Below are 12,335 nucleotides of genomic sequence, written 5' to 3'. Positions count from 1 at the left end.
TGAGCTAGCAAAAGAAGGGGCATATCATGACCCAGTCTATTAGAAAATGCTAAGGGAGATCCCCATCAAGGATCAAGACCGGAAGCTAAAGACAAAGTATCAAGAATTCTCTATCAGTAGTGGACTTGTCTACTTTAGGACAAGATTATGTATCCATGCAAGCCAAATTCTCAAGCAGAAGATACTTTGGGAAGCCCATGACTCCCCTTTCTCAGGGCATCCTGGTTATGCCAAGACCCTTAATACATTCAGAAAGAGCTATTATTGGGAAAGGCTAAAGGGAGACGTACTCAAATATACCATGGAATGTTTGTCTTGTCAACACATTAAGGCAGAGCATGTTAGAATGCGTGGGAAATTGCAACCACTTGACATTCCCCAAATGAAATGGGAATTCATTAGTATGGACTTCATTGTTGGCTTACCCCAAGTTCACGGAGGATATAACTCTATTATGGTTGTACTAGATATGCTCACCAAGGTCGCACATCTCATCCTGGTCAAGACGAACTATAAATCTTTAGACATCGCAAGATTATTCATCAAGGAAATATTCAAACTTCATGGGTTACCCAGAAGAATCATTAGTGATCGTGACGCTGTTTTCACATCACACTTCTGGAGGGCTATCTTTGAGGCTATTGGAACTAAAATATGTTTCAATACAGCTTACCATCCCCAAATTGATGGTCAAATAGAATGAGTCAATCAAGTCATTGAAGATATGCTTAGGGCATACTGCTGGCGCGAACCCAAAAAGTGGATTCAGTACCTACCACTAGTTGGTTTTTCTTACAATGCTTCTTACCAACAGAGTATTTGGATGACCCCTTTCCAAGCATTGTATAGGAATGATTGTCGTACCCCTTTGAACTTCTCGAATCCAACCTTGAGGGTAGAAGCTTCTAGACAGATGTTGGAAGACATGGATGATCAAATCAAATCAATAAGACAAGACATTCAAGCTGCCAAGGATAGACAGAAGGGTTACGCTAACTTGAAATGGTAGGACAGATCCTTCGTTGAAGGTGATATGGTCTTCATCTGTGTACTCTCTAAAACGAGTTCACTGAGAGTATAAAAAACTAAGTCCGAGGTATTGTGGACCTTATAAGATCACTAAGTGCCTAGGGCCTAATGCTTACACACTATAGCTGCCCGCAACTCTAAAGATTCATAACGTATTCCACGTTAGCCTATTGAAAAAGTATCTACCTAATCTAAATCATGTACTTGATGATCAACAAATTGTAATGCCTAGCCAAGGAGTCCTTGAGCTACGGCCTGATAGAATCCTAGATTTTAGGGAGAGGTATTTGAGATCAAGGACCTTGAGAGAATACCTCATCTAGTGGAAAGATTATCCCAAAGAGGATGCCACCTGGATGGATGAAAATACTCTCAACCAACAATACCCCAGGTCTTCTCGAGATGAGGACATCTCGATTCCTCTAAGGGGGAGAGAATGTAATATCTCCCCCCCCCCCCCCCCCGTGCCCCCGTGCCTCCTCCATGAGAACCCCCCTTTTAAAAATTTTTAATTTTAATCCAAATTTTTTTACTCTCTCCCCCTACCGACTGCATGGCGGGGAGAGAGTGAGAGAGGGAGTAAAGAGAAGGGGGGACATGCAGCCCCCCAAGTGGAAGGGATGGCGGCCATGAACAGCTGTCTCCCCCCCTCATATACCACCCCTCCCCACTATAAAGGGGATCCCTCCCCCCCCTCGTCCTCAGTAGGCAACGCCCTCCCCCCTGGTGGTCTCCGATGGCAGCAGCCCCTCCCGCCCCATCAACAGACAGCGCCTTCCTCCTCATTGTCAGGCAGCACAGCCCCCCCCATCATCATCACAAGAGAGAGAGAGAGTGTGTGTGTGGGTGTGTGTGTGAGTGAGAGAGAAAGAGAGAGAGGGAAGTTTCTTCCCCCCTCTTAAAGGGAGGTCACACACCCCTCTATTATTTCTGAAAATACACTCTCCTTCATTATCTTTTCTCCACTCAAGGAGAGGAAGCGAGAATTTTGCATAGGAGAGTGCGAGAATTCTACCTCTCGTACACACATCTTTGAGTATGGCCCCAAAGCATAGTTCCACAAGGATGGTTGGAAATCCTGCAAGTATGGATGGCAGTTCAAGTCAAGATGGCACTGCAACCGCGAACGGTTTATCAAGCATAAATACCACTGGAATCAAGACATCACTCCAAACCCAGGTTGCTCTATTATTAAATCATAGCTTATAATGATCACGGTGAAAAATCATATTCACATGCATCACATTAATTGCGTGTTTGATCAATTCCTAGGTGTGAACTTAGTTGTGATGTATGTAACAAACAAGATAAATTTCCTTGTAAGATGACATCATAATAGGTGAAATTGATTAGGTAATTGCACCGTAAATTACCCAAAAAAATTCTTGCATGAATTCTTGCATAAAGTGCATTTCTCCTTGCCCACCAAGTTCTTGCAAAATACATTTCACAAGACATCAAAGGAAGCAAAGTGCAAGTCCATATTGCAAGATGGATTCTAAGGTACATGCAATAAAGTGCAGAAAAGATTAAAGTGCAGCTAGACTCATACAATGATCCCATAAAGTTATAAAGATCAGATCATTCAAGAAGGTTATAGATCGTGTAAATAATTACATAGAAGATAATGTTAAGATTGCATGCATAGAGAGTACCTTCACATGTGTGGCATAAAATATCGTATGGATTATATCAAAATTGTAAGCATTGAAAAGAAGGAATGGCATTACGTTGCATGCATTAAAGTTGTTGGGAAAATTCAACGTTGTTTGTAATTTACCAAATGGGACTGAGATCCATGAGTCCCATGTCAAAGTCCTTGGTGACTTCAAGAGGGATAGGTAAAAGCTTAGTCCATGTGAGCATTACTAAGAGGGCTTAAGAAGAAATTATAGACGGAGTAGGAACTATTCTAAACAGAACCATCTTGACCAGCCAAGGGGATAGACAATCTTGATCAATTAAGATCAAAGATAAAGGTACATAGGTACTTCGAGGGATCTAGGAGATAACCAGTAAGCTAACCAACTGAGGGCGACGGGGTTGTCCATGATCTATTTTACAAGGAGACCTAAGGTAAGGTTAATTAGGATCAGTAGGGTACAAACCCTAACCCAAAGAAAAAGGGAAAACAAGCAACCTAGCTTCCCAAGCCCCTGGAATCGCCAAGTCGCGAACGATCCAAGATCGAAAGCATTCGAGAAGAAGGAATCACACCTTAGCAGTTGGTCATACGAACGACTACTAAAATGATTGTGATTGTACACTTAGGTACATTGTTTGAACTTCTTTGCTCAAGGAACTAATTCAAAGCAAAAAACTTAATGCTTCAGGTTAAAATCCTGGAGGGAGTGGCAGGTTCAGTTACCTATCCAAGGGGATTGTTAGCCGCGCCGGTACAATGGACCAAACCCACCGCGAGAGGTCTCTCTGTGGGTGCTGCTTGGAGCGGGAGGATGCTTGGGTGCCAAGGGAGGCTGTAGCTATAAATTCCTTGCCTTTAGATCCTGCGCAAGAGGCCGACGTGACTGGAGATGGGATCTCGAGGCCTATGTACTAGTCTACGGGTGAAACTTGGAGCAGCAATCCTATTGATTACTAGGATAGCCTTCGAGCATAATACTTGATGTATTCCAGGACTATGATAAATAAAGATCAGATATTTGAAAAAAGAGATTGCTTGACATTGTTTTTGTGTTAGTGCCTAAGTTATGTGAAAGAGCCTATGTTTAAATTGATTAATTAAGGGAGCTGCTTTTGCATGTCAAACATAATGTGGTAGCTAATTAGATAACTAAGCAAACCGAGGAAAGCGCGGTGGACATGACTTGGGTCTGTCCTACGGAAGGGTGGTCGCGGTTAGCTCGAAACTTTTCTCAAAAGACATGATAACAAAACTATGAAGACCTAGAGTTGGTAGAGTTAGAGACCTAATTTATGTTTTTTTAGGGGAGCAGAATGTGACTATGCCTTATGGGCATAGAGGTTGAGCTTCGCATCCCCCTCGTTTCCCATTCTCCATGAACCAAGTGCAGCATAAATCTACTTTGACTGTGGTATTCCTATGCAAAGTGGTTCATCTGAAGCTCGATGCTAACTACTTCCTAGAGACTTTGCTGTTAGGAAAGAAACCCTGACTTCAGGTCGGTCGTAAGTGGGAACGGCCAGATACTTCCCCTCGCGGCAGACTCGAGAAGACCTAGATTGCAAACCCTATGACATTCTTTACGAGTGCCAGGTGGCGCTTTCTAGACTCTCTTCCCTATGGACTGCTAAGACGTGTCCCACAAGTGGACGAGCACACAAGTTACAGGGAGCTAGTGATTGAGCCAAGGCTGCCTACAAGTAACCGGCATCCGACAGCTGCTGCAAGCTCATCGAGGAACATGGACATCACTGGTTGTCCCTATGTATATTGGATGACATGGTAATGTAGATAATGAATTGCAGCTCTCCTAAGGATGCATGGAACATTTTGATTAGGTACTATGGCACCACTATAAGTGCCAGGAAGATACAGTTAAAGAAAAAATTTAAGAACATGGAGAGAAAGGGCAGGTCCATACAAGACTACCTGACAGAGATCAAGATCATTGTGGATCAGCTGGCATTTGTTGTGCTCACGTTGAAGGTGAAGACATGGTTACTGTGACTTTGAATGGCTTGGGTATCCAAAGTATAAGTCTTTTGATATGTCTATGTCTATGTGGGCTGAAATGCTGGATTTCAATGAGCAGGTTGCATTGCTTATCCATGAGGAGGTTAAACTTGGCTTAGATACAGGCTCTAGCAGTACAAAAAGCAAGGATGCAGCCTTTTATTCCAATCAATGCAGCCGTGGCTACTATGGTAGAGGCTATGGTTCTAGTAGAGGAGGCCAGCAAAATGCATCCTATGGAAATAATAACCAGCAAAGATCAAATGCAAGAGGAGGTGGAAACTTCAAATGCAAGGGAAGATCTAGCTCTCATGGTAGAGGCTCTTGGAAGTAGCAGCGCCCATCTAACAATCTGAATAAAGGTAAGGATTGTCATTAGTGCGGAAAGTATGGTCATATTGCAAAGGACTACTAGAAGAAGCATAGCAATCAACATTGACACTTTGCTTCATCCACTCAAGCAGATGATGCGGGGCAAATAGCATGGACACTTTGCTTCATCCAGTCAAGAAGATGATGCTTCACAAGATAGATTGTTTGCCATGTAGTATGTGAAAGATAGGGCTACTGAAAAATCCATCGATGATGCAGTATGATACATTGATTCATGGGCATCGAATCACATGACCCCTCACGGTGATTGGTTCACTAACATGGTGGCTGAGAGAAATGGCTATGTATGCACAGGTGATGACACGTAGTATAGCATTGAGAATAAAGGCAAAGTGCCTCTTGTGATTCATGATGGCAAGAAGGAGCACTTACATGACGTACTGCATGTCCCATTGGTTACGAAGAACTTATTGTTTGTGAGCCAGATGACCGAGAAGAACTTGTAGGTTAGGTTCAATAAGCATGGGTGCCTTATTGAAGAATTTGGCAATGGATGCAAGTTGATTGCTCGCGGTCATAGGAATGACAGGATGTTTACTCTTGATGCCACTTTGCTAGAGCTAAATTCAGATATGTTTTCCCATGGTTCTGCAATTGTTAGATATTTGGAAGTTTGGCATAAGAGAGTGGGGCATGTTAACTTGTAGAGAGGCTGTATATGATGCAAAAAAAACAGCTTGTTATAGGTTTACCCAAGTTTGCATATTTTGACATTGGTCATGTCTGCAATGCTTGTCAGTTTGTAAACAATCTAGGTTGCCATTTGTTAAGCATGTAAGGCAAAGCACACATCTATTGCAATTAGTGCACTCTGATGTCTAGGGGCCAACCCATAATGCATCTATGGGAGGCTCCAGGTACTATGTGACATTTATTGATGATTACACTTGCTATACTTGGGTGTATATAGTGAAGGCAAAAGATGAAGTGATAGATGTTTTTTAGCAATTTAAGATGCAAGTTGACAACTATTATATCTCTTGCTTGAGATCAGACAGTGGTGGTGAGTATGTATCAAATGCTTTTGATAAAAATTTTGGTTGAAAATGGCATACGCAGATAGCTTACCTGCAACTATACTCCATAGCCGAATGGAGTGGGTGAATGTAAGAATAGGGCGTTGATAAAAGCTTCTCGTGCAATGATGAATGAGAAGAGTATGCCATTGTATTATTGGGCAAAGGCTATTATGATAGCCATGTACATTCTTAACAGGATTCTGACTGCAGGTATTCATGATGTGATGCCTTTTCAGAGGCTGTATGGCTACAAGCTAGATGTAAGTTATATGAAAGTATTTGATTGCATAGCTTATGTGGATATCTCTAATGAGAAGAGAAGGAAGCTAGATCCTTAAGCACATAAGTGTGTCTTTCTTGGATATTCGCAGGAGAAGAAGGCATAAAAATGCTATGATCCCTCTACATGTGAGACACTCGTGAGCAAGGATGTGATTTTTGATGAGATAGCCTCTTGGTATGCATCACCTACTGTATATGCCTTCTACACAGGTGTCTACAGTTGATTTGCAATAGAGCAGAGTATTGCATTGTCAGGTCCTACGGTGATGGATGTTTCTTGTCTTGTGTCTCCTTGGACAGGTAGATTGAGGAGGATTGTAATACAATCCCCACTGATGGCATTATGTAAGTGAGGGAAAGATATGATGTATTGGACAAAAAAGGGAAGGAAAAAGCCTTTGAGGATGCATTTGGTTTGATGGCACCTAGTATCATGACTTTAGGCTATGACTATGCTCGCAGTTTAGACAATGAGCTTGGCATTCCAGCTACCTATATGCCTGGCACGAGGCACAGTAGGTACATTCCACCTCATGAGAGAGGGGAATCAAGCAATAGTGCACCACAACTTAGACGCTCGTAGAGAGTCAAGCGCCATGTTGAGAAGTTGACTTACAATGGTTACTTTGCGAAGCACTATGCTTATATGACAAGGTGATGGAGATTAAAGAACTAGGTACATATGCTGAAGCTATGAAACATGAGCATGGGTGCATAGCTCTGGATGAGGAAATTGATGCCTTTGGCTAAAAATGCAAATGGGATCTTGTGCCACTGCCTGCAGGGAAAAAGACCATTGGTTGCAAATGGGTCTACAAGATCAAATGCAAGTCACATGGTAGTGTTGAAAGGTACAAAGCCAGGTTGGTTGCTTAGGGGTATGCTCAATAGTACAGACTTGATTATGAGGAAACATTCAGTCCTGTTGCCAAGATGGCAACCATACGCACATTGATTGCATTGGCTATTGCTAAAGGCTCAAAATTGCAACAGATGGACATTAAGAATACCTTTTTTAATGTTGACTTGGTAGAGGATGTCTACATGGATTATCCCAAAGGGTATATTCACCCTAATTTTCAGCATTATGTGTGCAAGCTGAAAAAAGCATTGTATGGGCTGAAACAAGCTCCGAGAGCCTAGCATGCAAGGATCAGTAACTACTTGTAGAGCTTGGGATTTACTGTTGGCAAGGCTAATCACAGCCTATTTACGAAAAAGATTGATAGTGGCTTGGTAGTACTGGTCATATATGTTGATGATTTGATACTTATTGGGGATGATGACTTGGGCATACATCATGTTATGGAAATGTTGAAATCAGAATTTTACATGAAAGACTTAGGTTATTTGAAGTATTTCTTGGGAATTGAGGTGGTCAACGCTAAAAATGGTTTATGGCTAATGCAGAAGCATTTTTCCAAGGAAATGCTAAAGAAGTATGGCATGGATGAACAGTGGTCGCACAGCATAAAACAGGGTCTTTTCCTAAGTGCGTGCAGAAAACTTCCGCCTCCAAAACAGGCCCCAAAATGGCCTCAAATAAAAAAAACACAGCAACCAAGGGCTAAAGCCTTCCCTCGTAGCATATAGTGCCCTCTTGTTACACCGCGAAGGGCGTCTCAATCTAAGACAATGCACTCTTGCACTTTCCAACTGTGCTACCTGCAGAGACTTGCTCCCAAAACAGAAAAATGAAAGCAACACTAGTCCTCTTACCAGAACACCGTGAACTTGGTTTGCTTTCTTGAGCTCCTTACCACGAACAAGGCTCTGATACCATGTCAAGATTGTGGGAGAGAAGGAAGGAGTCTCACTTGTAGCTTTCTTGCTTGCACAATGGGGGAATACACACAAAGGTGGAGGCTGAAAACAGTTTTCCTCTTCTTAGTTGTGTAAGCCAAAAGAACTCAAGTACATAGAAATAGAAGAACCCTATATATGGGTCTCAAACCAAACTCAACTAACTAAGGTGACATACTAACTGAGCCACGAACTAGAGTAGATAAGGATAGCTGTCATCTAGCTATTATTCATGGGCGGTGTACCAACCGCATCTGCAAAACTGACAAGTCGGTGACATAAATGCACAACGGTCACCCTGCGAGTGGAGCTCGATATCTCAACAATACCATGTAGCTTGAAGACTCCTTCCATGAATTGGTCGGCTACTTGCTTTGCTGAAAATTGTGTCTTGGTTGGAATAAAATGGGCTGATTTGGTAAGTCTGTCCACCACAACAAAAATTATATTCCAACAATGCCTTGTGGTAGGGAGGCCCATAATGAATTCCATTGAAATTTTAGTCCATTTTCCTTGTGGGATAGGCAAGGGCTAAAGGAAATAAAGATGAATATTTATTTTGTTGACATTCCAAACAATGAGAGACATACTCCTTCACATCCCACCATAGGCCTTTCCAATATAAACTCTTCTGCACTTTGTCAAACATCTTAAAGAGACCAAGATGACCAACCAAGGGCAAAGTATGCATTTCTTGAAGGACTTTCAGCCTAAAGTTGCTTTGAGGGATCAAGTAGACATTTCCCTTGTGCCATAAAAGTCCATTATGCCAATTAAAGTTCGGATATTCTTCATTTGCCCGTTGTTGTAATTTCTGCATTATTGTAGTAGCATGCTTCTCCATCATATATTGGAGCCCCGAGAGGAACACCAAGGAAAAGGGAATTCTCTTGCAATAAAATCTATCTTGTAACATCAACAAGCTTGTTTTTCATATTTCATATGATCACAATGAAGAAAAGAACACCAGGCACAACAAATCTTCATGCAGCATCATGTAAATCTCCCACGGTTTTTAATAGAATCAACCATATTCTTCAACATCTTCACAAAATCCATCAATAGAACAAAGAAAGCAAAGAAGTACACCATCTTTGAATGGAAATACATCACATAGTATTCATCTTCAATATCTTCATAGTCTTCTCTCTCAATCTCTCATATACAATCACTCTGTTTCAATAGAATTGACTATCTCTTACTCTCTCTCACACACTCCATCAATAATACATCATACCCTCACTACAATCTCTCAAAAATTACTCTCAATAATCACTCTTAGGTCGTGGATACCCCTCCCAAGAGGTATGTCTGATATGAAAGGTCACCAGAGCCACTACAGTGTCTTTTCACAGCTCACTACTGTCACTTCACTCTAGTCTTCTCTTGAGTCTTCAGCAGCTACTTCTTCCACTTCTTTCAGCTCTTTTGCACTTGTATTCACCTCTTTTCAAGGCTAGAAAACTTTCCCAAAGTCACACATACATTCCACAGAACACTTACAGAACAATCTAGAGAACAGTACCAGAACAGTTACAGAACAGAAGCAGAAGCTCTACAGAAGACCTACAGAAGGTTACAGAAGGTCAACAAAACCTCATAACTCATTCTCAAACCATTTCAAACTCTCACAAACCATTCACTAAGCTTTCACAATATCTCATTCTTCATCAATCAATACTCCATCCCTCCTTACAGAAGACAATCAGAACAAAACAGACCAAAACAAAACAAAACAGAAGGTATACAGAACCATTCAGAACCTATCAGAACATCACAGAACCATCAACAAACATCATGAACTTCCAAAACACAATCAATATCATCTAAAACACTCTCAAACCACTTCCTAATCAATCAATCATCCCATAAAATCAACCATTCAGCTCTCAAAAACAACAAAAATCAGCCAAAAAACAAGTCATTTCAACACTCAACATATCCCCACACTTAATAAGGAAGCGTCCTCGCGACCCAGGAAAAAGGTAATACAAGTTCATAGAAAAGCTCAACTTTGATCTTCATTATCTTTTCACAAAGAATCCATCCACCACGACCCCAACTTATAACCTGTTTCTGATATATAAATACAAAGAAAGGAAAACTCTTTTGAAATTAACACCTCTTATCAAACTAAAAATCACCACAAATTTGTAAAGGATATAAGAGTTTGCTTCTTCTTCATCAGCATCATTTTCAATTCTCCAACCACGACCCCATCTCGACAAACCTCCAAAACATAGCTCGTACACAAAATCCAATAGGAAACCACCACGTTCGTTTGACATACATGAACTTACAACACAAACACTAATACACAACCATCTGAATGACTTCTTCAAAAAGAGAGTTTGGCATGAAAAAGCTTGCACCATACATTGGAAAGGCATCAATGAAGATGATCCCTCTTAAAAGATTGATGTTGTCGGAATCGATCCATAGATAAGGATTCATCTACAAAGTTTTTAGGAGGATTTTGAAAAAATTGGAGACAGCACATCCTTTCCAACAGGACCAAGTATCTGCTAGGCAAACAGAGGGCATGAAAATACAATATCTCCAGCTGTTGAGAATCAATGCTAACATTGACATTCATGCACAACTTTGGAATAGGCTTTGAATCAGTATGAGAGTGCCTATGCATATACGCCAGGTACCAAGCAAAGTGAGCAGTTAATCTCACTGAGGGATCTGCAGACTGTGAATATTGTTGGGCAAAATGAACATAGTTTTGATAAGCTTGACTGGAAGCTGTCCATTCCCCTGGAATTACTGGCCAATTAATCTGCGGTCCTGTAAGGCAATCATCCGAACTCCATCCCCTTCTTCTGGAAATCTGATTATCAAAACCGGCACAGTCACTAACCAACTGAGGTGGTTGAGAGATGGAAGTGTTAGGAGAGGGTAATGGAATAAGGGAAAGTGGATGTAGGGAAGGATAGGAAAAATCATAAAAGGAAGAAAAGGTTAAAGAAGGAGTGGCAGAAATTTGTAAGGAATCACTAAGGAAAGGTGTTAACTGATAAATAGGAAATGTGCAGGGTACATTTATGAGGGGTGAAGGACAGGGTGGAGAAGGGAAAATACCCTATCCTCAATAAAGGAACAATAAGTGAAAATAGGAATTTGAGGGAAATTGGAAGGTTGGAAAAGAAGTGGTAAAATTACTGTGGAATTAGTTTGACAAAGGGAAATATATATAGTATAGCGGTGAGCCAATTGTTGGTAATAGAGGAGGGTAGGAACAGAAGGTCCTAAGAGAGATCGTCTATGATAGGCATCAAAGAAAGTAGCATCAAATGGATTATGTTTGGAAAGATAGGTTAAGAGATCCATCCTCAGTTGGTTAGTACTCTGTACAAAGGTAGGAGCTGTGTTTTGTCTTTGATTGAGGACCACCGAATCAATCATGGGATGCCACGAATTATCCTGACAATCAGCCACTTTGGAGGAATAACTCTGAAACATATCAGCTATGCGCAACTCCAAATGATTGACATATAGAACAGCCTGTAAGACCACATCCCCCACATACCATGCCATATCTACCTCATCTGGAATTAACAAATCTCCTCGGAGATACATGTATGACATCAGCATGGTGTCTGGCGTGACAGAATCTTCAAAGACCATTCTAACTACCTCTGTTAACAACTCAGCAGACCAAGCCCCACTCCAGTCATCCTCTGGAAAAGGTAAATCCATCGTGGAAAGCTTCATATAGAAGACCAACTTCTGCAAGTGGTAGTGGACAAAGAAAGAATGGTCTGGTAAGACAAAGTCCTGAAATTGTTCAAAGGTAGACCATAACAAGTCCATTCTGGACTGCAATCTTTCCACTTTGTCTTGGAATAAAGGGCACAAAGTAGCCTGTCTCTGTAAGGCAGCCAAGTCCTGCTGTGAAAGAGAGGGAATTAATGGAACAGGAGGGCTTGGAGGAACAGAGCGGGACTTTGCAAGCTGATCTTGCAACTGCTGGATTTGGGAGGCTTGGTTGGCCACTGTGTCATTAGCCATCTGTAAAGTTGAAAGCTTGTCATCTAAAAGAACTTGGAATTCTTTCGCTTCGCTGTACATCCTCTCCTTCTCTGCTGAAAGGTTAGTAACCTGTGACTGAGCCTCGAATAACTGGGTTTTCAATGAAGAAATCT

This window comes from Lygodium microphyllum, chromosome 4 (assembly GCF_053477565.2).
Source record: "Lygodium microphyllum isolate KBCC chromosome 4, Lygodium_microphyllum_v1.1.10, whole genome shotgun sequence".
Lineage (NCBI taxonomy): Eukaryota > Viridiplantae > Streptophyta > Polypodiopsida > Schizaeales > Lygodiaceae > Lygodium > Lygodium microphyllum.
The sequence above is the reverse complement of the archived record's forward strand: the minus strand, read 5'-3'. Positions refer to the sequence as shown.